At 51.1% G+C, this 26,377-nt stretch overlaps 1 pseudogene across 1 annotated transcript in view; it reads left to right on the top strand.

Annotated features, from left to right (window-relative positions):
• The first annotated feature begins 385 nt into the window (after positions 1–385).
• LOC146394310 (epidermal growth factor receptor-like) overlaps positions 386–26,377 on the top strand; it is a 61,108-nt pseudogene continuing 35,116 nt past the window's right edge. Inside the window, exons 1-14 of the transcript XR_014836258.1 lie at positions 386–538; positions 1,542–1,725; positions 4,718–4,852; positions 9,818–9,886; positions 10,678–10,796; positions 11,861–12,002; positions 13,462–13,578; positions 16,651–16,777; positions 16,871–16,945; positions 17,732–17,822; positions 19,834–20,033; positions 20,791–20,923; positions 23,511–23,601; positions 24,968–25,125. The product of XR_014836258.1 is annotated as an epidermal growth factor receptor-like (transcript). The remainder of the gene's footprint in view (positions 539–1,541; positions 1,726–4,717; positions 4,853–9,817; positions 9,887–10,677; positions 10,797–11,860; positions 12,003–13,461; positions 13,579–16,650; positions 16,778–16,870; positions 16,946–17,731; positions 17,823–19,833; positions 20,034–20,790; positions 20,924–23,510; positions 23,602–24,967; positions 25,126–26,377) is intronic.

A 26,377-nucleotide genomic window follows, 5' to 3' on the forward strand; every position in this document is an offset into this window, starting at 1 on the left:
AAGTTTTTATATAGTTATCAACTCGTAATTACATCATTTTAAATGCTTTATGAGCTGTAATTTTTTTTTTTTTTTTACTAAAGCTCTTTTAGACTTTTGTCTTAAAGATTTTCATAGTTTTTATCTGTTGCCCTTTTTGCATTTTGAACATTTTAAACAATTCCATTCATTCATTACAGGGAGGAACCATTCTTTATCAGGAACTGTACCTTACACAAACTTTTAAACACTTTTTTGTCGCATTTTCCTTGTGTGGCCTTTGATCAGAATTATTATTGTTAAGTCAATGAAGTGCATGAAGTTAATTGAAGTTATGAATATTGTTTTATGTTCGTTTTGCTTCTTCATTGGGCATTTCACGTGATGTCTTTTTTTCTTATTTCCAGTTTGCCAAGGTACAAGTAACAAGCTCACCCAGCTGGGCACTTTCGAAGACCACTTTCTGAGCCTCCAGAGGATGTTCAATAACTGCGAGGTGGTCCTTGGGAACTTGGAGATCACCTACATGCAGAACAGCTACAACCTGTCTTTCCTAAAGGTCAGTGCCATGGTCTCATCCAGATACAAGAGAAGTAAATATAAGCAGCTAACGGCCTTGGCGGCATTTAACTGCAAGTGTATTTGCTTTTGCTGAGGCAGTTACAAGTCCTAGGGCACGACATATGCAAGTTTTATGTGAAGGTCACTTTATCAGCTAGTGTCAAGTTACAGCTTGAAATGAATGTGGAAGAGAAACAGACCAGCCTGGCACTCCCCTCTCATCATAAATCCTGAGAGTCATCTTTTAACCATTACTTCAGCCAAGGAACCCTGATAGCCTAGCTCCTAAAAAAAAAAAAAGAAAAAGAAAAAGAAAAAAATGTCCTGCTTTGTAGCACTTGCCTGTTCTCTTGGTATAAATTCTCTTACCATGGTTGATTTCCAGCTAAGAGTTTAACAACTAGTCCACAAAACCCCTGAATATTTCACAGTGGACCCTAGAGAGCCAGTAGGAGCCAACCCTGAAGGCGTCTTAATTTGGTATAGTTGAACTTTGGATTCGATTGCTTTTTTTTTTCTTGGTGTGTTCATTTATTTTTTGGCCATGCCTGCAGCCTGTGGAAGTTCCCAGGCCAGGGATCAAACCTGCACCACAGCAGTGACAACACTGGATCCCTAACCTGCTGAGCCGCCAGGGAGCTCCATGGGTTTATTATTTTTTTTTATGGAAAAACCTGCAAGACAGATACAAAAGAAATTAATAAAACATACCCTTTATTGTCTGAGTGTGTTGAACACCAAGCAGAATGAACGTCACAGCATTCCTAAGTAATGCACATGGCTTTTTATTAGCGCCATTGGGCTCGAGAGGCAGGAGCGCAGGGTCATTGCAAATCCTGTCACCTCCCGTGGGAGCCGGCTGTAGTCATCTGCACGCTTTGCATTTGTCAACCACTCTTGTGCAGAGCGCAGTTAGGTGTCGCAGGCTCATCTTACTGTGTGGATCTTGCATTCTTGAATATTCCTCAGAAGAGAGACTCTGCTCACGTTTCCTCTCCTAGACCATTCAGGAGGTCGCCGGCTACGTGCTCATCGCCCTCAACACCGTGGAGAAGATCCCTTTGGAAAACCTGCAGATCATCCGAGGAAATGTGCTGTATGAAAACACCCATGCCTTAGCCGTCTTATCCAACTACGGGGCCAATAAAACCGGCCTGAGGGAGCTGCCCATGAGGAACTTACAAGGTGAGAGGCTGCAGACATGGAGGGCAGCTCAGATGGGCTCCCCAACCGGGACTTTCTTAACTCCACTCAGAGAAGACTTTGATTCCTCACATGCAGAGGTATTGGGTGCTGGTCCTGAGCAAGACGCAGCAGATGGACGTCCCTAAGCGGGTCGTAGAGGACGGAGAGGGAAGGATGATCTAAGCCAAGTACCACTTGTCCTCCGTCCAGAACATCCAGGGAGTTGGGAGAAGTGACAGCGGTTCTGGGGAGAGGACAGTGAGGTCAGATGGCGAGGTCTTTTGTGCCCATGTATCTGCCAGTTTTATTATCTGGACCCCAGGTATAAGGGGCACGCATTACCCACCCCACCCCGCCAACGTGAGACATTTTCCAGGGTAATGCCCTCATACGGAGAGCATTTTAGGTTCAGGGTAGGGAGTATGACAAGAGAAGTCAGAATTCTTAGGACAGGGCACTTGGTGCGGGCCCTCCGAGAAGGAAGCTGCGGAGGATGAAGACAGGACAGGAAGCTGATTTGGGACATTGAGGACCACCCTTGCTGTGCCCTTATTATGCCCTGCTGTGTGGCAGGTGCAGTGCTAGCTGTGTTCAATTGGAGTCTTCTTTTAATGCAAGTGACAAATAAAGACATGGTGGCAGAGGGACCTTCCTCACGTCCCACATGAGTGAAAAACAGCCAGGGGTGGGCACCCAGCTTGTGCCCCAGCATCCTTACCTGCCCAGGCGCTGGCCAGTGTGTGCAGGCTCTCAGCTCGCCGGCCGCCCATGTGGCCTCGCGGTCTGGTGGTGACAGGCAGAGACGGCGGGAGCCTGTGCGGGTAGGATCCAGCCCTGGCCCCGTCACTCACCAGCCAGGCGCCCAGAGCACGTGCTCTCTGTGTCTTCGGGTGTGTAGGTGGGATGGTAACGGACTGGCAGGAGTGTCGAGTCAGTTAAGGGGATTACTCCAGATAAAGCACGGGGAGCTGCTTCTTGACTTAGGGTTATTTCTGTTGTTGGTATTGGGGCTGCATCAGTCCAGGTGACGCAGTGTCATTAACTAATCCTCTCATGGGGGCTGTTTAAGGCGAATTACATACTGTCACCGTCACGGGGCAGTGCTGGGGCCCTGCTGCCCGTGACCTTCTTACCTGCACTTTCCTGTCCTTGGTCCGTCACCCGACGGTCCCGCAGCCCTGGCATCTCCTCTGCATCCCCAGCTCTGACCTCTCATCAGAGTTTACCCCCTTGACTCTGGCTCCCTCCCCCATGAGCGTATCCACTTACTGTCCTGCTGTGGCCTCTGACTTCACGTCCAAAGCTCCACATGGGGCCCTCTCTGACCCCCGAGCCTGCGCTTTGGGACTCTGTGTCTCCGAATCTGCTGAAGGAGCCACCCCTCTGCACCGGGGCTTCCATCTACCTGGAGCCCCCGTGCTCCTCCCCCAGTCCCCCCTTGCTCCTCCCCTAGTCCCCCCTGCTCCTCCCCAGTCCCCCGTGCTCCTCCCCCAAGTCCCCCCGTGCTCCTCCCCAGTCCCCCGTGCTCCTCCCCCCAGTCCCCCCGTGCTCCTCCCCCTAGTCCCCCCGCGCTCCTCCCCCCAGTCCCCCCGTGCTCCTCCCCAGCCCCCCGTGCTCCTCCCCCAGTCCCCCGTGCTCCTCCCCCCAGTCCCCCGTGCTCCTCCCCCAGTCCCCCGTGCTCCTCCCCCCAGTCTCCCGCTTCTCCTCCTCCCCCCGGTCCCCCCGTGCTCCTCCCCCCGGTCCCCCCGTGCTCCTCCCCCCGTCTCCCCGTGCTCCTCCCCCCGGTCCCCCCGTGCTCCTCCCCCCGGTCCCCCCGTGCTCCTCTGCCCTCTGGGAGCTGTGGCCTCCCCAGCGCCCTGGAGACTCTTCCCAGCAGAGCCCTCCTTCCACGGCCCCTCCGCTGTGCGATGCTGGGCAGAACTCAGGCATCCGCAGGAGAGGCGCAGTCATTGCATCAGCTCAGGTAGCGCCTGTAAACCGCTGGTGCCCTCCTGCTGGGGGTGGAGGCCCTCCGCGGATGTGAGGTCACTGGATGACCCGTCTCCCAGGAGCCAGCAGAAATCGTCCATCTTTGCAGACCCCATGGCCCTCCCCGCCGTGCTCTGTGTGCCTGAGTCACTAGGCAGATGTTTACATAAATGTCACAGCTGGAACAAGCCCTCTGCTCAGGCTCAACTTTTCTTATCACTCCTGACTCTTCGCACCGTCAGCTCCTTTGAACAGCTAACTGTCCTTTACGCCTTTGCAGCCCTGGTGCCTGATCTATCTAGGTCACAGATACTTTTTTTTTTTTTTTTTTTGCCATTTCTTGGGCCGCTCTCGTAGCATATGGAGGTTCCCAGGCTAGGGATCAAATCGGAGCTATAGCTGCTGGCCTACAACACAGCCACAGCAAAGTGGGATCCGAGCCACATCTGCAACCTACACCACAGCTCACGGCAACGCCGGGTCCTTAACCCACTGAGCAAGGCCAGGGATCGAAGCTGCAACCTCATGGTTCTTAGATTCGTTAACCACTGAGCCACAGTGGGAATTCCTGGTCACAGATACTTCTTGCCCCCTCCACCTCACACCCCTTTCTCCAATGAGATGCCACAGAACACCTGCCAGCATCTCCCTGTCCCTGCCCGCCCCTCCCATTTGCCCTTTCTCATCTGCATCACATAGTCATTCCGGGCCAGCCTCCCCGAGAACCACCAACTCACTGCGCACTCATCACTTATGCTAAGAGGCTCAAGCACTGGCCTCCTTCCTCCCTACATCCCTAAATTCTGGCCGTGCGTCGTTCAAGGACCCGGTGCAAGGCCATCGTGACCCCTCCGTGGAGTGGAGCCCTCCAGCTTCCCTCTCACCCCCCCCGCCGGGAGTTCCATGGGGAGTCTCCATGCCGGCTGCCATCCTTGTAGCCGAAGGCAAACTGGAGAAATGCAGGCATATTTCACGAGTGTTTAGAAGGGGGGCACGTTTTCTCATGGGGTCCTTTCTCGCACAGAGATCCTGCAAGGCGCCGTGCGCTTCAGCAACAACCCTGCCCTCTGTCACGCGGAGTCCATCCAGTGGAGGGACATTGTCAACAGCGACTTTCTAAGCAACATGTCCATGGACTTTCAGAGCCAGCTGGGCAGCTGTAAGTGTTCCCCAGAGCCGCCAAGGTGGGCAGAGCGCGGAGTGCTGGGGTGGGTGTCGGAGAAGGCTGAGTTAATGCTGAGTTACATTCATCTGAAAAGTAAGTAGTCAGCAGATTGTCTGCTTGCTGGAAGAGCACCTGTTTTAAGATAGAGGGTCAGTTAGCACCCTTGCTGGCAGACCACCCCCAGGACAGCTGAGCCGCTGTGTGGCATTGAGAAGAGCCTGCCAATCAGTCATGGCCCTCGATGGCTCCCCCATCCTGTTGAGGAGGCCGATCAGGCTCTTGTGTGTGTCTGATTTGCTTCTGAGCCTCTGCTTGGCACCAAGCCTTCTAGAACTGTGGGAGCTCACCTCTGCCTCCTGCTGGGGGGCCTGGGCTCCCCTGCCAAATCGGGGAGCGCACGAGGATGAATTTGTCCACATGCGCCTCATGCCACTGTTCACTGTCAAGCAGCCCACGCGAGGGAGAGGCTGGTGGAGCCAGGCTGCAGGCCAGGGCTGCCCAGCCTGCACTGTTGGCGGTGCTGGGGGCTCTGAGAACACCAAGCCCCCCTCAGCTTGCTCCCTTCCAGCTCTTCCTGGCCTTTCAGTACTTGAAAATCAGGAGCCATCACTGTTTCTCACCTCTTTGCTTCCTAGGACCATTCCAAGAGATGCATGGGTTTGATTGGTTTGTTTTTTTTTTGGTCTCAGAATTTGGAACTGATATCGATCTTCAAAATCAACTAGAGCTGCTCTGTTTTGGGGGTTTTAAAAATTTGGTTGATGACTATGATAAAATTTCTTAAAATAAAACTTGCCATTGTAACCATTTTTAAGCATGCAGTATGGCAGCATCAGGTACATTCACACTGTTGGGCAACCATCACGCCATTCATCTCTTTTCATCCTGCAAAACTGAAACTCTGTCCCCACCAAACAACAACGCCCCAGCCCCTGCATCCGCCATCTCTCTGTCTCTGTGAATTGGACGGCTTGCATCGCACACCGTTTGTCCTTTTGTGACTGGCTTCTTTCACTGAGCACAAGGTCCTCCAGAGCCGCCCAAGCGAGAGCAGGTATCAGACTTTCCCGCCTTGACGTGGCGACAGTCTTGCACCGCACGGACACTGGTACACGCACTCTGGTTTGTCCATTCACCTGCTGGGAGCACTTGAGTTGCGTCCATCTTCTAACAGTCGTGATGAAATGCTGCCATGAGAACGGGCATTGAACCCTTTTGTTTTGCGAAGATATTCTTCCAACAGATACCCAGTGTGGCACCCACCATGTCTGCAAGGAGCTGAAAGCTTTATTTTACAGGTCAAAATTTTGTGTTATCCAGAAATCAAGGTTAGCCTTTCCTCAGCTGTCTGATGGATAATGGAGAAGTTAAATTGTGTAGATTTATAATGAAAAAATTGACATGGCACGGCTTTGAAGTTAATATGGGTTTGCCGTGGACCAGATCAAGCAGCCCAAAGGGGTACACCTGGCCTCCCTGCCCAGTGCTGCAGGAAAGCCCTGGCAAGGAGGTACTGAGAGAGAACAACGGTGGACAGGTGTATGCAAATGTTACACAGCTATGAGCCGTAAACCAAGATAGTTTTGGTTTCAGAGTAGACATGTAAGAATAAGCCATAGAGAGTTAAGAATGAGACAATAAGAGAGAGTTCCTTTGTGGCTCAGCAGGTTAAGGATCTGGCATTGTCACTGTCAGGGCTCTGGTTATGGCTGTGGTGCAGGTTCAGTCCCTGGCCCAGCAACTTCCATGTGCCACAGGTGCAGCCAAAATTAAAACAAAACAAAACACAACACTTAAGACAGTAGGAATAAGCCTAACTCAATCACACGTCCGTAAAGAGGTAACATTTCAAACAAATAAGAAAATAATTCATTATTCAATAAATTGCTCTGGAATGATTTAACTACTAAGGGAAAAATATCAAAGGACGGAACTCAAGTACTTTTTTAAAGGAACTGAAGATATGAGGTTAGTCACACTGGAAATTACAAAACTGCCCTTCAGCTGCCACCTGTACTTTCCTCCTGAGCGACCTGATCTGCGACAGCTTTCAACCCCGCCCCACCCCATGGGAGGAGAAACCGCACCCTCAGCTGGTGCTTTTCAGGCCACAAATAGCTTCTGAGAACTTGTCTCATTTCATATTTACCCCCAAAAATCTCATAGGGTGATTTAGGTATTTTATGGACAACAGATTGGAGATTCCAAATGGTTTTTACCCAGTGTGCCCCAGTGTTATGTTGCTGTTGACATAGTTTGGAATCTGAAGATCGAATGGGCAGGTTCATCTGCGAGGAAATTAAAGTAAATCCATCATCCACTTCATATACCAGTGAAAGTTCCAATGCATATTAAACATCAAAATATTGAATATATATTTAAGTGATAGAAAGAAACATGAAGATGAATAAGTGTACTATCAAGTTGAAGGACAGTCAAAGTTAGATCCCATAAAAGAAAACGTCAGTATGAGAAAGTGTTGATGGCAAACAGGAAAAAAACATCATGCAGCATCTGATTGCCTCGAAAAGGGTTCACACTCCTGCTGAGTGACTGTGCAATGTACCCTTCAAAATCCTAACAAAAAGGTAAACCTCCCCCCAAACCCAAAATGAGCCAGAGACAAAAGCTGCCCCCACAACACACACATGCACGCACGCATGCACGCACACGCAAGATGGCTAGAAATAAAGTAAAATGCTATTTGTCACTGTAATAAAAAGGTCAAAATAAAATAAAGACGCGTCATTTTGCCTTTGCTAAAGGTTTGGGCTCCTTTTGATTTTTTCAATACCTGAATCATTAAATAAGTATTGAAGCTTTCAAATATTCACACCCCTGACCCATGAATTTCATGTCCAGAAATATTAAGGAAAAAATAATAAGGGGAATGAAAATTGAGAGGATGTAGAAAAAATTTTTTTTAAGAACATTCCCTGACAGCCTAGTTTACAGTAACTCTTAGAAGCAACTTATGTATCTAAAAATAAGAGATTGGGGGAGTTCCCGTTGTGGCTCAGCGGTAACGAACCCCACTGGTATCCATGAGGACATGGGTTTAATCCCCGGCTCTGCTCACTGGCGTTGCCGTGAGCTGTGGCATAGGTCACAGATTCGGCTCAGATCTGGCGTTGTGTGGCTGTGGTGTAGGCTGGCAGCTGCAGCTCCAATTTGACCCCTAGTCTGGGAACTTCCATGTTAAGTGGGTGCAGCCCTAAAAAAGAAAAAATAAAAAAATACTAAAATAAATAAATAATAAAAATAGAGATTGGTTAAATAAATTGTGGTAGCCATGCCATTAAAAATCCATTCTTAGTATAAAGATATTTAAAGCATGGAAAAATTGTCATAACGTTTTATCAATTATTTTTAAATTATTGTACAGTGTAGTGTGATACTAATTCTTATGTGTACATATACTTATTGGCCCATATTGATTACCCCTGTATGATTCTCATTTCTTTTTGCTTTTTTCTGTTGTTTGTATTTTAAATAATGTCTGCAATTCTTTTTTGTCACATAATGTTAAGAATCGTAAGAAGTTTAATTGTAATTATAGAAGGCTAAGAATTATAAGAAGGTTAGGAATTATAAACAGATGCTCCTTGGTGAATTCCTTTTTTTTTTTTTAATGATTTTTATTTTTTCCATTATACTTGATGAATTCCTTGATGGCAAATATTTTACTTTCTTTCTTGCAGAAAGATGCCATTGAATGTATTTATTTTAAATATTTTTCTTTTATGAACTTATGCTTACTGTTTACTATCTGATAATTATGTAATTATTAGTATAACAGATACAGTTATTACATAACGCAAATAATTACACTAATTATAATGTTATTACAATTTTATTATTATAAGTGCTTCTAATGGAAATTTGGGAAACATGGAGAAGTCTGGGGTGGCCAGGAGGGATCACGGGACATAGACACAAGCTCTCTGAACGTATCTGTGCGTTAGTTTTGCTCTCTCCTCATGGTTTCTATCCCTGTCTGTCCCCGTCGCTTCCTTTACATAATGTGCAGCCACTCCTGCCAGGGAGGCTTAGCCTCCTGTCCTTGGGGATTGCGAGGAGCCATACCCCTGTGCTAATGCCTTTCGCCGCAGGAGTGATTCTAAAACTTGGGGTCCTGTCGAAAGGGTGCCCAGGCCCAGCTGTCGCTTGGCTGGTCATCAGCTCTACCATTTGAAATCTAAATTCTCCCGGAGACTGAATTCTTCCTAATGGGGGCAGCTTTGGGGCACAGGGAGTCCTTTGGGGACTGTGTCTTTGCAGTGGAAGAGGTCTCTTTCTAACACATCCCGGGGTGGCCTCTTCCTCCTGTCTGCTGTAGATCACGTGGTCTTCAGATTTCTCAATGCTGGCTGAACACGGCACCCGACTAATGAGATGAAAACCCTTCCTAGCTGTAATCTGTAGTTAACTGCCAAAAGTACAGGAATGGATTGATCAGTAACAGACAGTAACTCGAAGTTAATAACTGAGGCTGTAGCCGATCAGGCCGGTGACAGGCACCCTTTGTGTGGCATTCAGGTCTTTCTCTCTGGCCTGGAGTCAGGACTCCACCTCCTGGGATGGCTGAGGGCTGGATATGGCACGATGTGGTCAGCATGCAGCCACCAGACGAGGCACCTCGAACATCACTGGGGGAGATGCTGCTGGACGACGGTTCTCCGAGCCTCCGCAGATTTGAGATCTGGACCTATGAGCCTGCTTGAATGCAGTTTCCATAGTCTGTGTTCAGTCAGTAATCCCGCTCTGCTGCAGTTCCCACAAAAGAAATGTCCATAAAAGCAGCATGTGGTTCTTAGAATCTTGTTATAAACCAGCTGTTTTAACAATCCTCATTTTTAAGACATGGCTTTGCTCAGCGACTTGGGAATGTGCCATCAGTTTCTTGTCATTTGTGCCCTTCCCTGAAGATGAAATTTAACTATTCCTTTTACATTTTAGGCCCGAAGTGTGATCCAGGCTGTCTCAATGGGAGCTGCTGGGGTGCTGGGAAGGAGAACTGCCAGAAATGTGAGTCCAGCAGCCACGCCTCCCCTTACCTTTGCTGATTGTATCGGTTTTCCCTTTGAAGACTCCAGAAGCGTTGTCGATTTTAGGCCTGATGTTAGCAGTTTTGTGAATGCCTGTCTGGCAAATCTGCACGTGTGAACCCGGCTCCGGCTCTTGCCGGCACTTGGGCTGGGTTGCAAACCAGCGCTGGTGGCCCGTGTGCCCGCCATTCCCTCTGAACGAGACGTTTGGCGGGTTCTCCTGGGCATGGAGGCCTGTCTGTGTTCCCTGAGCCACGGCACTGCTGGCACCGTCTCCCTTCCTGACCGCCTCCCGCCCCCGGGCACTGATCCCCTGACAGGCACGAGTTTTTCTGAGTTTAGGAGTGTGAATGGCCAAGGAATGTGGGGACATGTCAGCTTGAAAACTGACCGTCTGTCCTCAAGTCTAATTGGGATGTGACTCTTAGGTCCTTTTAAACTCTGCTCTCTGGTAGGCATTACGTTACCTGTGCATGCTTTCTGCTGCCCCAAAGCGCAGTTCTAACCAGTATCTAGTTCAGCAGTTCCGAAAGTCTGGAGTTGATCTGGGTCAGTTCTAAGAGATTAAGAACAAGTAGGAAACAAAGGGGGGCCAATAAGAAGGTTGAATGAATTGAACGTAGCAGAGTGTGAGGTTCGGGAACCGCAGTACAGAATCGCTGCATCCGTCTTTGTGCTCTGCCACGCGCTGCTCTCAAGGCAGCACTGAGGAGGCGAGTGCCCCTTCGCCTCCCTGCCTTTCAGCTCATAGTGGCCTTTGCTCCTTTTCAGTGACCAAAGTCATCTGTGCCCAGCAGTGCTCCGGGCGCTGCCGCGGCCGGTCGCCCAGTGACTGCTGCCACAACCAGTGCGCCGCTGGCTGCACGGGGCCGCGGGAGAGCGACTGCTGGGTACACACCCCAGCCCAAGACTCGGGGGCCTTCCTGTGATTGTGTGTGACAAAGCATCTCTTAGTGTCCTGTCTTTGCCACTTACTGGATGACCTTGGGCAAATTATGTGGCAGCACTGTGCCCCGGTGTCCTCATCTGACAATGATGGATAATTTGTTAAGTGGCCTAAATGGCACCACATGTGCGGGGTGTGAGCCATCACAGTGCCAGTGTGCTATTTGTCCCCAGGTCTGTGGTGGCGGTGCTCTTTGTTGTTGCATTCAATTCTCATCACGAGCCTAGGGCATCAGTGGCCTGAGGCCCCTAAAATATACACAGTGAGGTTAAGTGACTGTACAGACCCTGAATGGCCCGAACAGCTGGGTCTCCACTTGTGTCTTTTGCCCCAAAGTCCTCTGTTCCTTGCAGGTCCCCTCAGATCTCCTGCCCACCCCCTCGGAGGGGCTCTGGTCCTGCAGAAAGCTCAGCCAAGCTCAGCCCAGAGGTGGGCTGTGAGCAGACGGGTTGGACTGTGTGAGCACCTTGGGAGTCCTGAGACCCAGGGCGGGCAGACAGGGACCCCTCCACCCCAGGTGGAATCTGGTTTTCAGGGACTGGGACCCTGAAGTTTCCCCCAGGCTTGAGCCTCTGCTGGTTGGGGCTGATGCTGATTAAAGCTGGAGGGAGGCGCCCGGGGCTCTTGGTCAGGACCTGTCTGTGTGTGGCCTGGCAGCCCCCAGCGAAGGTCTTCTGTGCTTGGCAGGAAATTCTAGCAGGTCCTCCAGTGTCATTTAGGATGGACAGCCAGTGCGAGTTAAGTAGAAGAAGGTCGCCCTCGAGTTAGCTCTGCAGCGCGTCCACCCCTTCCTTGCTTTGAACGTCGAGATGGGCTTTTCCCTCGTGATTCCTCACCCACTGCAGTTGGGCCGTGTGTCTGAGAGAAGCCCTGCTTTTAGGGGGAGGTTCTCCTGACTCTGCGGAAAGCGCGTTGCCAGACTTGTCGGTTCCGACCAAACACCTGGACCCTGAGATCCGAGCCCGCACTCCCAGGAGTGGGCCCATCACGCCACCCCTCTCGTGGCAGGTTTGCCGCAGGTTCCGTGACGAGGCCACCTGCAAGGACACATGCCCGCCGCTCATGCTCTACAACCCCACCACCTACCAGATGGACGTCAACCCGCTGGGGAAGTACAGCTTTGGCGCCACCTGTGTCAAGAAGTGCCCTCGTGAGTGCGCGCCGATGCCCTTTCACTGTCCCGAGCCCTGTGCACGTTCTGTCTCCTGCCGGGATCCCCACGTCCATCCGTCCCCCCATCATCAGGCGGGTGGCGGCTGCTGTCTGACCTCCGTCAGCTCCTGTGTCCTGCTGGCCAGGACGGGCCTGAGCCCCAGCTGTGTATGTTGAGACTATTCAGTCGTCTGACTGGCACAAACCCACGGCTGCTGGGCCATCTCTGTTTAGCGCCTGCGCTAAGCAAGCGCTCAAGGGGCCCAATCTGGGGAGTAGTTAGAAGACCTTCCTCCACAGTGGTTAAAAATCTGGTGCCCCAAGAAGTCCTGCAGATGGTTAATCGCTTGTAATTGGTATTGTTAATATTTATGTATTTATTTATTTATCTTTGCCTTTTGGTTTTTAGGGACGCTCCCATGGCATATGGAGGTTCCCAGGTGAGGGGTCGAATAAGAACTTCAGCTGCCAGCCTATACCACAGCCACGGCAACATGGGATCTGAGCCACATCTGCAACATATCCCATAGCTCATGGCAACGCTGAATCCTTAGCCCACTGAGTAAGGCCAGGGTTCGAACCTACGTCCTCCTGGATGCTAGTTGGCTTCGTTACCACTGAGCCACAACAGGAACCCCCATTTGGCTTTGCATGTGAATTAGTTCACAGTAGAGGAGGGTAGAATTGTCCACCTAAAGAGTCTTACAGACCAGTCCTCATTTCCGAGAGAGGGGATTAACTGAGAAAAAAATTTTAAGAACAATTATTGAGGGGAAGGTTTGCCGTAGGTGATGTGTGCACATGAAAAATTTTAAACTTGGAACAGAAAAAATAACAAATAGAATCATAAGCCACTGTAAGGCAAATGACAAGATTAAAAAAAATTGCCACAATTATGACACAGATATACTCTTGGAGAGGAGGCTTAATAGGCTTTAAAATTCACACGAAACCGCTCAGCCTCAGAGAATAAAAGCTGACAGTTTACAGAAGGAAAAAGACAAAACCAGTAACTAGGTTTGAGGATCCATGTGGGCCGGTCAGAAGGAACATGCAGAGCTCCCGGGAATCCTAAGGTCTGGGTCGGTGTGAACACAGACCAGCTGCCCCAGGCACGAGGGAGGCTGAGGGGGGCCGCCCTGCGGGGCGGCGGGGCCGGTGGGGGCCGGGCCCAGGCGGCGGGACGGGGTCTTTGTTTAGGTTCACATCGCAACGTCAGTGTTCAAGTGCTGACGGTACAGGGAGGGCTGCAGAGGCGCCCCCGCCCCCTAAGCAGCGGCCTGCCCGCCGCCTCTGCCACCCCACCCAGGCTGGGCCACCCTCCCAACGTTTGAACCCCACTCCCCCTGAGCAGCCTTTTGTTCTGCGTCCTTAAAGTCCAGCTGGCTGCAGTGAGGAGGTCGAGAGGCCCAGGATGCGGGTGTGCCGCATGGCCGCCTTCCTTGTGTTGTCCCCAGGTAACTACGTGGTGACAGACCATGGCTCCTGTGTCCGTGCCTGCAGCTCCGACAGCTACGAGGTGGAGGAGGACGGCGTCCGCAAGTGTAAAAAGTGTGACGGGCCCTGCGGCAAAGGTGGGAAGCTGTGCAGGCGGCCACGGTCACGGCCACGGCCACAGCCGGGCCTCCTGCCCCTGGGCCTCAGCCTCCTGCCCCACGAGAGCTGAGAGGTTGTCCTGGCGCAGAAAGGGGACCCTTCCTGGGCGCCGGCCTTGGGCACCCTTGACGCAGTCCGTCCCTGCTCACCTTTGAGCTTTTGGTCTGGAACCCGAAGATGTTAAAACGTCCAGGAGTGTTGCAGGAACGTGGTGAATGCCCCGTGGCCTTGGCGGTGCCCGGCAGCCGCCTCGTCGCTCGCGCTCTGTCCGGGCGTGTGTCTGGGTGTGTGTGTGCCTGCGTGGTGTGCGTGTTTCTGCCCCGTAGTGATTACCGCTGTCACCCTCGCCCCTCACACACTCATCAGCCTGCTTTCCTACAAACTGGACCGTCTCACCCTCATCCTAGTTTAGCATCGACTGAGTATGATTCTGTTCTCACTTTAATTCCAAGCCTGCCGTCCCAGTGTGTCCTTTTTAGCTGCTTTTGCTGCAGAATCCAAGCCAGGGCTGCGGGGTCGCTGCTCTTGCTCACTTCTGGGCAGGGTCTCTGCCCCCATCCCCTTTCTCTCACGGGACCTGAAGTGAGGCGTCCAGGCTGGTTGAGCTTTTCCTGCAGGTGGGACCCAGGTGACGTACTGCGGGCAGAAGTGTCGACCACGTGGCCCAGCCATTTCATCCTGTCTCCATGATGATAAATTGGATCATTTCTTGGTGGTTATAAAGATGGTTTTCCATATCTGCATTTATTAGCTGATATTCTTTTTCGCAATAGTTTCTAGTGGCCAGGTAAGGTCACCGGATCTTTTCTTACTCACTCTACGGTCACCCCTCTTTATCACGCTCGGTCTGTCTCCCGTGTGCCCCACCCCCCGCTGGCCCCATGTCCTCGGGGCACGTGCCGCGTCTAGATCGTGACTTCCCTCCTTGCTTCAGCTCCGTGTGTCCCGGAACTGCATTCCTGCGAGGCTGGCCCATACTTTATCTAGCCAGCCTCCCTCAGGATGGTCATTTACACTGCGTCCACGCTTCCGCTGTTGTAAAAACACCTCTGTGACTAGCTGTTTGCCTTGAACACCCACTTGAGATGAACTTTCCCTAAAAAGTGTCTGCGGTTTAGTCGATGCTCTTACCTGTCACTCGCCGAATCCGTCCAGCCCCTCTGAGGTCTGTGCTGTTACCCCCCATCTTACAGATGAGGCCCTGAGTCACAGAGAATCGAGACCTGCCCGGGGCGACAGCCAGGACGGGCAGAGTCAAGCTGTGACGCCTCAGTCCCAGGCCAGACCCATGAGCCGGGCTGTGGCCTCCTGGGCTCAGGGACACCTGTGTGGCAGGTGGGCCTGTGCCTGGAGGGAGGAGCATCCTTTGGTGGCCGGAGACCTCTGGGCAGAGGGGACGTGGAAGGAGGACAATACGAATGGGAGTAAAAGAGCTGAGCAGGGAGAGAGGGTTCCTAGCAGCATCCTCACGTGGATCGGTAAAATCAGACATCGTTTTGGTTTTGTTCTGTTAACTTCGTGTTCATTTCTCCTGCAGTCATTATGCTCCATTTTCTACCCTCCCTGGTTCTCATCCTGGAGAGAGCAGTGGCCGACTCAGATCCCGTGGAGTGAGGGCAGTGCCACTGCATTGGGGGGGGCAGGAAGACAGGCAGGACAGGGGTGTGTGTTGAGAGTCCACAGCTTCTGCAGATCTGATAGGTCCAGGGCGACTGTGTGATTTATCTCCAGATTTAGGGATTACGGTAACCCTGCCACTGTCACCGTCAGACGCGAGCAGAGAGGGAGAGTGAATATTCTCCCAAATGCGTGGCATTCTCTTCCACAGCTGTGGCTAAACAGCGCTTGTGTTGCTGAAGCCTCCTCGCTGTTGATAGGGAAACCCTTGGAACCCCAAATCTGTTGCATTCCAAAGCCGCCAAGTGTTAGATGCAGCACGGGGCGGGCCTGGGGGTGGCTGATGGGATGGGGCCCACAGCCAGGTTGCAACCCAGGGTCTCCTTGCAAGTGGCAGGAGATGGAGCAGCAGGACGTGACCGCGTCCCTGGGAAGTTGGGTGGTGGGGGGCTCATCTTGAATGAAGAAATTTTCAGTGATTGCCGTTCAAAGGGGGATAAAATCTGAAAGAGAGCTAACAACTGCACTGAAGGTAAAGCCACAGCAGATGAACGTGCTGTGGATGACAGTGGCACTTGGGATGGAAATTCAGGGGCGGATAGAAATTAGCGCATGGGCTCAGAGTGTGGAAACAGCGTCGGGAATGGTGCCGCAGCGGGACACAGACCAGAGCACACAGTTTCTGTGGCGCCAAGCAAACACTGTGGAATAAAAGCTGTGTTTCTGATGAGCGTTACCACAGTATTATTCCTCATGACGTGACATCACACAGCCATGAAAATCCATGTTGTGAATGGTTCTAATGATGGGACAAATGTTCACAGCCCAGTAAGTGAACACGACAAGCCAGCCCCACATCTAGTGTGACATAACCATGGGGGAGAACTAGAAGGAAAGTTCTCAAAATGTCAAAGGTACATAGTAGAATTGCTGGTCATTTTGTTCCTCTCCATTCTGTGTTTTCACATTTTCTTAAACAAATGCTTCTTACTCTTTTAATAAAACCCAGTCTGCATACTGTCTCCGTTAGAAGGCCGGGCGTCACCCCGGGTGAGGGCAAGGGCACTGCTGCGGCTTTAGCGGGGGCGCCGGCCAAGGGCCAGCACAGTGCAGCATCCGCCCCGTGGGGCCGCCGTCTGGAGAGGAAGCGGGGCCCTTAGGAGCACCTGACCTCTGGCCCAAGTGGGAAAGTGAGGAGGAGAAGGCAGGTCTGGTGAGGGCACTCCCGTCAGGACCGCAGCCCAAGCCCCGGTCTGGTCCCGGTCCCAGTGCTGGAACCCAGCAGCCCAGCAGTGTCAGTGGAGCGAACGCGGGACCGCGGGGCGGCCATGGTCCCACGGCTGTGCCCTGCCGCCTCCTCCCTGCCTTGGGAGCCCTCGGTCGTCTTCATTTCACAAATGTGAAGGGGAAAATCGCCTCCCTTGTCTTTACAGTTTGTAACGGGATAGGGATTGGCGAGTTTAAAGACACACTTTCCATAAATGCTACGAATATCAAGCACTTCAGGAACTGCACCTCGATCAGCGGAAAGACTCCATATCCTGCCGGTAGCATTTAGGGGGTGAGTACAGCTGACGTCAGGACCTTCTGGAGAAAAAGCGGGATCCGCTTGGTCCCCTGCAGGCCCTTATGGATCCTCTGTGGCCTGTTTCTGTGACTCCTTCACACGCACGCCGCCTCTGGACCCCAAGGAACTGGACATCCTGAAAACCGTGAAGGAAATAACAGGTGTGCCGCTAACCTGCCGTCTTAGCACACGTGGGAGGCAGGTGTTTTACAGGGAGAACTTTTAGGCGATTTTCTCTTCCCTTGCCATTAGCGAGTAATTCATTCTTTGATATTTTTCAAAACCGCGGCTCCCCGTGCTCTCAGGAGGAACTCTCTAAGCAGAGTCGAGTCACCTGGGACTCGGTGTGACGTGCGAGGTCTCAGCGCCCAGCCCAGGTGGCCGGTCAACAGCCCGGGATGGAGGGCGGAGGGCCAGGCACTGAGCTGCTGCGGGCTCCCAGCCCAGAGACACGTGTCCTGTCCTGCCCCAACACCGGCCTTGGGCCCGGGGCCCGGCAGCTCCACTTTCTTCATCCCTAAAAAAGGTGTAACTGGACTTTATAACAGGATTGGCTTGAGAATTGGAACCAGATAGAGATTTCACGTCAGTCTCCTTGTGGCGCTAAAGCTCAGAACTGGCCCCTGCCTTAGAGAGCAGCGGCCTGTTTGGGGTCTCAAGAGGGGAGCTCCCACCGTGGGTACAGCCTGCGGGGCGAGTCGGGCTCTAGCCCAGGCAGCAGGGGGCTTGTTGTAAAGGGTGCCTGGTGGTGTGTGGCTCTGTGTGTGTGTGTGTGTGTGTGTGTGTGTGTGTGTGTGTGTGTGTGTCTCTGCAAGTGCTTAGTGAGGAGGATGAGGAGAACAAAACATTCGCCGTCTGCTCCTGGACAGCCTCCCGAGAATCCTGTGACAGTGTTTCTTAGGAAAAGGGAATTGCTAAATGGCCTGCATCTTTCTCCTGCCTTACAGGGTTTTTACTGATTCAGGCCTGGCCTGAAAACAGGACTGGCCTCCATGCTTTTGAGAACCTGGAAATCATACGTGGCAGGACGAAGCAACAGTAAGTAGATCTCAGCTGGTAGGTTCTTTCTTACTTTATTTTGAAATAAAGCTCACAGCGAGTTTCCCCAGCTCCCTGGAGGGTGACACCCTGCGTCCCCTTGGCACAAATCAGCAGTAACCCAAATGCAGACTTTCTAGCATCTCACCAGTTTTTCCATGAGTGCCTGTGTGTTCTGTGTCAGCCCGTGTCCCCCACTGCATGGGGCTGTCATGCAGTCAGTGACAGGTCCTCTGCAGTCAGTGACAGGTCCGCTGTCGGCCTTGTCCCTCAAGTACTGGTGAGGGTTTCTGGAATGGCCGATGTTTTCTTCTGATTCAGTTGAGGTTTCACACTTTTGCCAAGAACAGCCTGGGGTGACATGTCCTTCCTTATCAGCGCGTCATTTTAGGTGGAACTGAGAAGCTTTTTAGCAACTGAGAGTTTCTTTCAGGATTTCCACTTTTCTAGCTCCACCTGTGAAATACGTGCGCGTGCGCGCACACACACGTGCGCGTGCGCGCACACACACGTGCGCGCGCACATGCATCTTTAACGTAATAAAGGTAGTGATGGGTTTGTGGTGAGGAGAAGTTTGCACTCTTGTTCAAATTTGCCTTGGAAATAGCCTGGTTCCGAGAACAGCTTTCCATCATTGACTCCTAACTGGACAGCAGAACATTATGCAACACTCAGAAAATTGGAAGATGATACACGTAAAATAAGCACTGCTTTCCAAAAACTGTCTCAGCTTTGCGTCTCTGATGCTAAACAAGCAGCTCATGGCGTTTCCCAGAGAGGCGCCTTTGCTCCGAGTTCTCAGAAATACTTCACTGGCCAAAGTTCATGCAGAGACGAGCGCTTTGGTCGACTTTCTTGGGTGACTGGTGTGCAGCTCTTGGTGGCTGGCGGGCTTCCTAAAAATGCAACCCCTTCCTGTGGTTGCTCCCTGCAGACCCCAGGCTCCTCCACGCGGCGTCCCTGCCCCTCACAGGCCCTGTTCCTGGGGCTCCCGCCTCCGCGTTCCCGCCCCAGCGGGAGCTCTTGGCTCTCGTGTGCCTTCCTGCCTCCTGCGTCCAGGGGCTTCCCTCCCTTTAGTCTGAGTGACGTGTCCGGGAACTCAGGGGCCCGTGCTGATCACTGTCAGGACCCTGGCACGGGGCTGGGGATGAGGAGAACCTGCCAGCTCCTGGTCCTGGGCCCCTCTCCCTGTACTCTCATCAGACCTGCCCCGCCTCTGTGCAGCTTCGTCACCACCCCTGGTGCTGGGTTGCAGGTATTTGCCCAGGTGAATGCGCCATCACTAGACAGAGGGGTTTTGAGAGGAGCAGACGTGCACTTAACCCAGAGGCAGAAAGGATGGGCCACATGTTGCCTCAGTATCTTTGCCTTATAAATGGATGGGTGGATGTGTGAGCGGATGAATCTATCATCATTTGAAGTGTATTTGGATTTTTTTTTTTTTTTTTTTTTTGCTTTTTAGGGCCGTACCCGCGGCTTATGGAGGTTCCTGGGCTAGGGGTCTTGGAGCTGTAGCCATCGGCCTACACCACAGCCACAGCAACATAGGATCTGACCCACATCTGTGACCTACACCACAGCTCACGGCAACTCCAGATCCTTAACCCACTGAGTAAGGCCAAGGATCGAACTCACATCCTCATGGATACCAGTAGGATTCGCTTCCACTGCGCCATGTCGGGAACTCCTGGATGTTTTAGCAATTAGAACACATTCTCAATTCACAGGCAAAATCAAAAAGCAGTAAATAAAATAATGACATTAAGACACTTCTTCAGCCCTCAGACTACCACTGGGATTAGAGACACGAAATGAACTAGGAACTAGCTTTTCCCCGGAGGAGCTTAAAAAACACTCGGAATTCTCCGAAGTTGCCTTGTACCCGCCTGCGGCATGACGTGCTTCCTGGAGGGCGTCTGTAGTAAACCCGCAGTGGTGCAGAGAACGGCGCCTTGGTGACGCTCTGTTGTGCTAATTGTCCTCCGTGTTTGCTCTCCTCTCTCCACCTCAGTGGTCAGTTTTCCCTCGCGGTTGTTGGCCTGGACATAGCGTCCTTGGGGCTGCGCTCCCTCAAGGAGATCAGCGACGGAGACGTGATCGTCTCAGGAAACCGAAACCTGTGCTATGCAAATACAATCAGCTGGAAAAAACTATTTGGGACCGCAAGTCAGAAAACCAAAATTATAAACAACAGGAGCGAAAAAGAGTGCAGTGAGTAACCACTCTGGTTGACTGTGGACAGGGTTCCAGTGGGTCATTCGTCTTGATTTAGAATATCGAGGGGCCATTCTCAAACATTTAAATGACTTTTACATCCCCAGAGAAGCAAGTGAAAAGAAATCTGGACATTCTTAATTGTGAAGTTCATCAGAATTCTTTCCAGATCCTTCTCATTCCATAGGATGAACCTGCCTCAAAGTCCGGGCTAGTGTTATTGGTAATGCGCAGAACTAAATTTAGTGTTGGTCGTGTTGTATTTTAGCTGTGCGTTCCCTCTGCTCATTTTGTCCATGGTGACTGTAGCTAGCCACACACACACACACACACACACACACACACACACACGCACTCACAGGTGGAGTTGGCTCCTGAGGCTGGGCCTGCACCATTGCCCTCTGCACGAGACCTTGGCCATTGGCGAAAGCGGCCCCTTGCTTATGTCCTGCTCCAGCCCTTCCTCGCCAGTGTACTGAGGTCTCGGGGCCTTGGCTTCCTCCCCGTGCAATGGAGAGAACAGTGACTCCCACCCCCAGTGCTCTGGCTCTGCGCCCCTGTGCACCCTCCCGGGGCTCGTCAGCTCTGATGAGCCTCTGGGAACCTTCAGCCCCTGGCAGAGCCCCCCACCCCACCCCGAAGCCCTATTAGGTCACTGCTGCTTTGGGGGCCCAGCAGTGTGTGTGCCCCGCACCCACAGGCCCCTGTGGCCGATGCTCCTGGCTGACTTGTGGGGCTGCCCCTGTCTTTGCAGAAGCCATGGGCCACATCTGTAACCCGCTGTGCTCATCAGAGGGCTGCTGGGGCCCTGAACCCAGAGACTGCATGTCCTGTCGAAACTTTAGCCGCGGCAAGGAATGTGTGGAGAAGTGCAACGTTCTGGAGGGGTAAGAGGCTTCGTCTGATCCCTTTGTTTTGATGAAAAATGAGTATAAGGATTTCTCCTGTGCACAGTGGGTTAAGGATCCAGTGTTGTTGCTCTGGTGCTGGTTGAATCACTGGCCTGGGACTTTCCACATGCTGAGGGCACGGCCAAAGAAAAAAAAAAAAGACAAGATTTTTTTTTTTTTTTTTTTGGTCTTTTTGCCTTTTTCTAGTGCCGTTCCTGGGGCATATGGAGGTTCCCAGGCTAGGGGTCTAATCAGAGCTGTAGCTGCCCGTCTACGCCACAGCCACAGCCACGTAGGATCCGAGCCGCGTTTGTGACCTACACCACAGTTCACTGCAACGCCGGATCCTTAACCCACTGAGCAAGGCCAGGGATCAAACCCGGTACCTCATGGTTCCTAGTCAGATTCGTTAACCACTGTGCTGCCACGATGGGAACTCCATAGACTTAAGATTGTTTCGTGGGGTTTTTTTTTGGTTTATAGTTGATCGGTCTGATTATCTTTCCTATTTTCATTTGTTTTTGTTTGTGGACAGTTGTTAATCACAAAAGGAAATGAACAAACCTTTTTCATTAATTAACCCTATTAAGTAATTAATCCAATGCACTTTCTAGAATCTCTTCATCTAGAAACATCTTACATTTTTCCTAAGCTGCACAGAGCCCCTAAGACAAACAGAACAGTCTTTCACTGTCTGGATGGCCAAGGCCATGGCCATTTAGTCTTGTCTTTGCAGCATACCTTTCCTGCTATGTCAAAACACAGTTCCTGGTTAATTTTTGTTATGTTCAAGACACACTGAACAGTGCAAATAACTTTAAGTATAACCATGGACACAGATAAACAATTATAAAACATTTGTTGAATTTATTGCAGTCAATGAAAATAAAGTGTACAATACATACAGTCTGTTGATTCTGTAGGAATCTTGATATTGAATAAGGCTGTGAATATCCACAAATAATTACTAAAAGTCAATTAGTAAGAAAGTAAAATGGAAGGATAGAGACTGGCAGAGGCAATTTTTCAAAAAAATTCAAAGAAAAAGGGAGATTTTCCTTTCCCTTTCACTATCTGGGCCACTGCTCAGATCAGAAATACTCAGAAGGGAGTTCCCGTCATGGCTCAGTGGTTAACGAATCTGACTAGTATCCGTGAGGATGTGGGTTCGATCCCTGGCCTTGCTCAGTGGGTTAAGGATCTGGCATTGCTGTGGCTGTGGTGTAGGCCAGCAACTAAAGCTCTGATTCGACCCCTAGCCTGGGAACCTCCATATGCCACTGGAGTGGCCCTAAAAAGAACAAAAAAAGAAAAAAAAAAGAAAAGAAATACTCAGAAGCAGGATGAGACCAAGCTCTGTTCTCCAGGAGCCCTTCAGCTGGTAGGCTCATTAACCAACCCCACAGAGTACTTGACATACCTGATCGTGTTACTTCAGCAAGTAAGAAATGCAGTCATTACTGCTGCAAACACATTAACTTCCTGTGCTTCGGCTTGCGTCTCTTTAAGGAGACAAGGTCATTAGAGTGGGCGGGGCGGTGGCGCATACATCTCTGCACCAGAGAACCTGGCGGCCAGCAGCACCCTTTGCAGGAGCAGCACAGGGAAAACTCTTGGCAGCAGATTTGGTTTAGTTGGTGCCATCTGCCTGGAGGGACTCTTGGGACCTGTCCTTGGGTGTGAACACGCCTTGCTCGCTGCCTGGAGGGCAGACCTGCACTGAATTCCCAGCCATCCCAACAGCTGTCACAATGATGGTGTTTTTTTCAGTTAAACATCAGTTTCATGTTTAACACTGATCTATTTTTGAGGAATGATTCAGATATTACAAGCAAAATTTTTCTCGCCTGGGAGTTCCCGTCATGGCTCAGCAGTTAACGAACCCAACTAGCATCCATGAGGTTGCGGGTTCAATCCCTGGCCTCACTCAGTGGGTTAAGGATCTGCTGTTGCCATGAGCTGTGGCATAGGTTGCAGATGCAGCTCAGATGCTGTGGCTGTGGTGCAGGCCGGCAGCTGCAGCTCCGATTTGACCCTTTGCCTGGGAACCTCCATATCCCGCAAGTGTGGCCCTAAAAGGCAAAAAAAAAAAAAAAAAAAATTTCCCCACCTATGTGCCATGCTGACTGTTTTGTAATAACCATTGAGGAAGTTCTAATAGCTCTCCACTTCTATTCATCTACAGTTACCATTTCTTTGCAGCTTAATTTAAATATCCATGAAGCTGATATTGGAGGGGCTGCTTCTTAAGGACTATTTTTCTTTTTTCCTCACCACCTCCCCGGGTTGGCTTGCTTACCTCATGTTTAGAAACTGTGTGCCTGTCAAGGAAAAAAGTGTAGGGAAGGTGTTTTGATGGCAAATGAAGCTTCTCTGTTTATTCCAGGAGAAACTGACCAATGATGCAGGTGAGAGAATCAGTGTGTGACATTACAGTGTAGTCCTGGATCCCCGACTGCGTGACGTTTCCTAAAATTGTTCTGGCTTTCTGAGAGAGGTGGTTTGTGCTCAGACAGATGCAGCAGCATTCCGCAGAGGGTGTCAGGGGATGACACTGACCAGTGTCCATCTTCCCCCCTGCCAGGGAGCCGAGAGAGTTCGTGGAGAATGCCGAGTGTGTGCAGTGCCACCCGGAGTGCCTGCCCCAGGCCAAGAACGTGACCTGCATGGGACGCGTAAGGAGCGCGCTTGATGTGATCCCCACCTGTCAGCTGTACCCCCTCGAGAATGACCCCATGTCGCCTTGGGCTGCCAGGACCGCCAACCAGCCCAGCCCCCAGGCCAGCGGTCAGGGGCCGTGACAGAGTGGACATCGGCCCGCACTCTGTCTGGCACGGACAGTCACCATCTCTGTCCACCCCCCAGATCCTGGTGGTGACACCTGTTCTCACCCCACAGATCAGGGCCCTGACAGCCGATGCCCTGACAGCCCAAGTCTTTGTTCCTGACGACAGTGCTTAATCACCTTAATCAGACCTCACCAAATTCTCATTTAACAAAAATTTATAATTATTTTTAATGCATAGAAAAGATTGTCAAAATCCAGTTCCTTAGCTACATGCTCAGTGATAATCTTTTAAGAGTATGAGTGAGAATGCAGGTCCCTCTACACCAAGTGCTCAGGCTGTTAATTCTCAGTAGTACGTACATGAGGGGCTCAGGTTGATTTGAGCTAAATCAACCACCCGAGTGTTTTTCAGAAGTTCTCTCTAAACTGGGGAGAAGATGACAGGATTTGATTTTGAGCTACTGGCTGCCACAAGGGCTGATTACAAAGTAAACCACTGGTGTTCGGTTGGTGAGAGTAACCTTTTCATCACTGAGAGAAAATAATTGGTGGTATTGGTTGACTTTGTCGTCTGGCTATTCTGGCTCTGGGAACACTCAGTCTTGGGGACATCAGGGCACTTTGGCAGCAGGCAGACCCTTCCTACCAGCCTTGTCTCGGCGCTTTGTGAGGTGTGTGGACACAGCCCACGCACCCCCAGTGCATTTGCTCTTGGGGGTTTGCAGAGGCATCCGCGTGCTTGACAGACAGAACCCAGTTCGGGCTGTTACACAGTTAAGGGTGCAGAGTCACCGACACACTCACACCTGCCACCCTCCCCTCACTGGAGAAAGGGAGATGCGGGGCCTCTTGACTTCGCCTCGGCAGGAGTGGCTCCCACAGGGTCCCCTGCAACTTCAAAGGTGATTTTCAAGGAAGTCCATCTGTCTGATAAGGGATATAAAAATATCTTATCTTGATTGTAGGCCAATCAGGAATATTCTGACGAGGAAAGATGCCCCCAGGAAAATGCAGCAGTGCCCACAGTAGAGTTCCTTTTACGCTTTTGTACACTGACCACATTCGGAGTCAGGAGGACTTTGATCTGAGCTGTTAACACTGGCCTGTGAGACAAGCACAATCACAGAACTCACCCACTTTAAGAACTTCAACTCTGTCTTTTTTCAGGATAAGTATTTTAAGTGAGACGTGACTTCCATCCTGGAAGAGACATCAATAACTGATTTATGAAATGTTTCCCCACCTCGGTGCAGGGACCGGACAGCTGTGTCCGGTGTGCTCACTACATCGACGGCCCTCACTGTGTCAAGACCTGCCCCGCGGGAATCGCAGGAGAAAACAGCACCCTCATCTGGAAGTTTGCGGATGCCAACCACGTGTGTCACCTGTGCCACCCCAACTGCACCTACGGGTGAGTGGAGGAAGCGCTGGGTCTGGGAAGGAAAATCACCCCGACAGAATAGTTCCCATTTTCCAAATTCATAGACGGCAGATGTCTCCAGAATTTCCAGGCAGTAAAGTACAGAGGCTTGTGTTTGAGTCAGTTGCTCCAGGTGTTCCGGCCCCACAGCCAAGGCAGCAGCAGTGACGTGATTGTGGGCAGATCCTGGTGCTGTGTGTCGTGTGCTTGGCTCGTTGCGAAGTGCCAGCATATGCAGTTTTAGCAACTCTTTCCAGGTGACTGGGTTCCTGTGGGACTCTTTTATTAATTTATAATTATTAGGAGATAACGTTGCCTGGAATATTGCTTAAAGATGCTCCTTCTTTTAGCTAGGCTGTTACTAGGTAAATTAAAACTATTTTGACTGCAGTTAGCAGAGGCACTCTGAGTGTTTGCATCTTATTTACCAAGATGATAAATTTGAGAATCAAACTGGGCTAGAAATCAGAAAGAGAAATCGAGTTGTCATATGTATTTCGTATTTCCTTGTATTTCTCATAATCCTCAACCTCATTTGGACCTGTTACTCTTCTCTGGAGCCACATCTTACTAGCTGTGTGGCCTCAGGCGAGTGTTATAACCTCTCTGTGCCTCACCTTCCTCATCCATAAATTAAGGTAATAATACTGCATAGCTCACAGGATTTTTTTGATGTTGAGTTAGTGTGTGTAATGTCCTTAAGACAGTGCCTGGAACACAAGCGTCCTCAATCATGATTGCACTGAGGTGCTGAGCCGCTGCCGGCATGGTGGAGGCTGCAGTGATGCTGGTGAAGGAGGTGCAGTGCTGGTGATCATCTGATTGGTGTTCGTAGGGATGCAGGGCCTTCCAATTAGACTTCCAAAAATCAGGAGTCTTGAAGCATTTTCCCCACAATATTTTAATTGCATTTAGATGGCAGAGCCTGGGCCTAGAGACCCGTGATTCGGGAACGACTCTACTCTGGGCTCCTTCCATCGTGTCACCTCCTCGAGTCTCCGGCGTCCCGAGGGTGGATGGAAGGACTCACATTCCGTGACCTTGCCCAGGCGTTCTGGTCTGTGGTGACTGAAGGGAGACTCCCCGGCAGCACGTCGGGAGCCGGGTGTTCCCACGAGCCTGCCGGTGCCCCTCTCTGCCTTCCTCTCATCTGCTCCAGCAGCCGATTCCAGGGACCCGGAATCGTTTACGAGTCTGACACACACGCACACACAACAAAAAACGAAAGCCGGTAATACGTGAA

The sequence above is a fragment of the Sus scrofa genome, unplaced genomic scaffold (assembly GCF_054392235.1).
Source record: "Sus scrofa isolate SSC_HxYL_T2T_F1_AM1 unplaced genomic scaffold, Sscrofa_HxYL_maternal_Yorkshire_Landrace_v2.0 dam_43, whole genome shotgun sequence".
In the NCBI taxonomy this organism is placed as follows: domain Eukaryota; kingdom Metazoa; phylum Chordata; class Mammalia; order Artiodactyla; family Suidae; genus Sus; species Sus scrofa.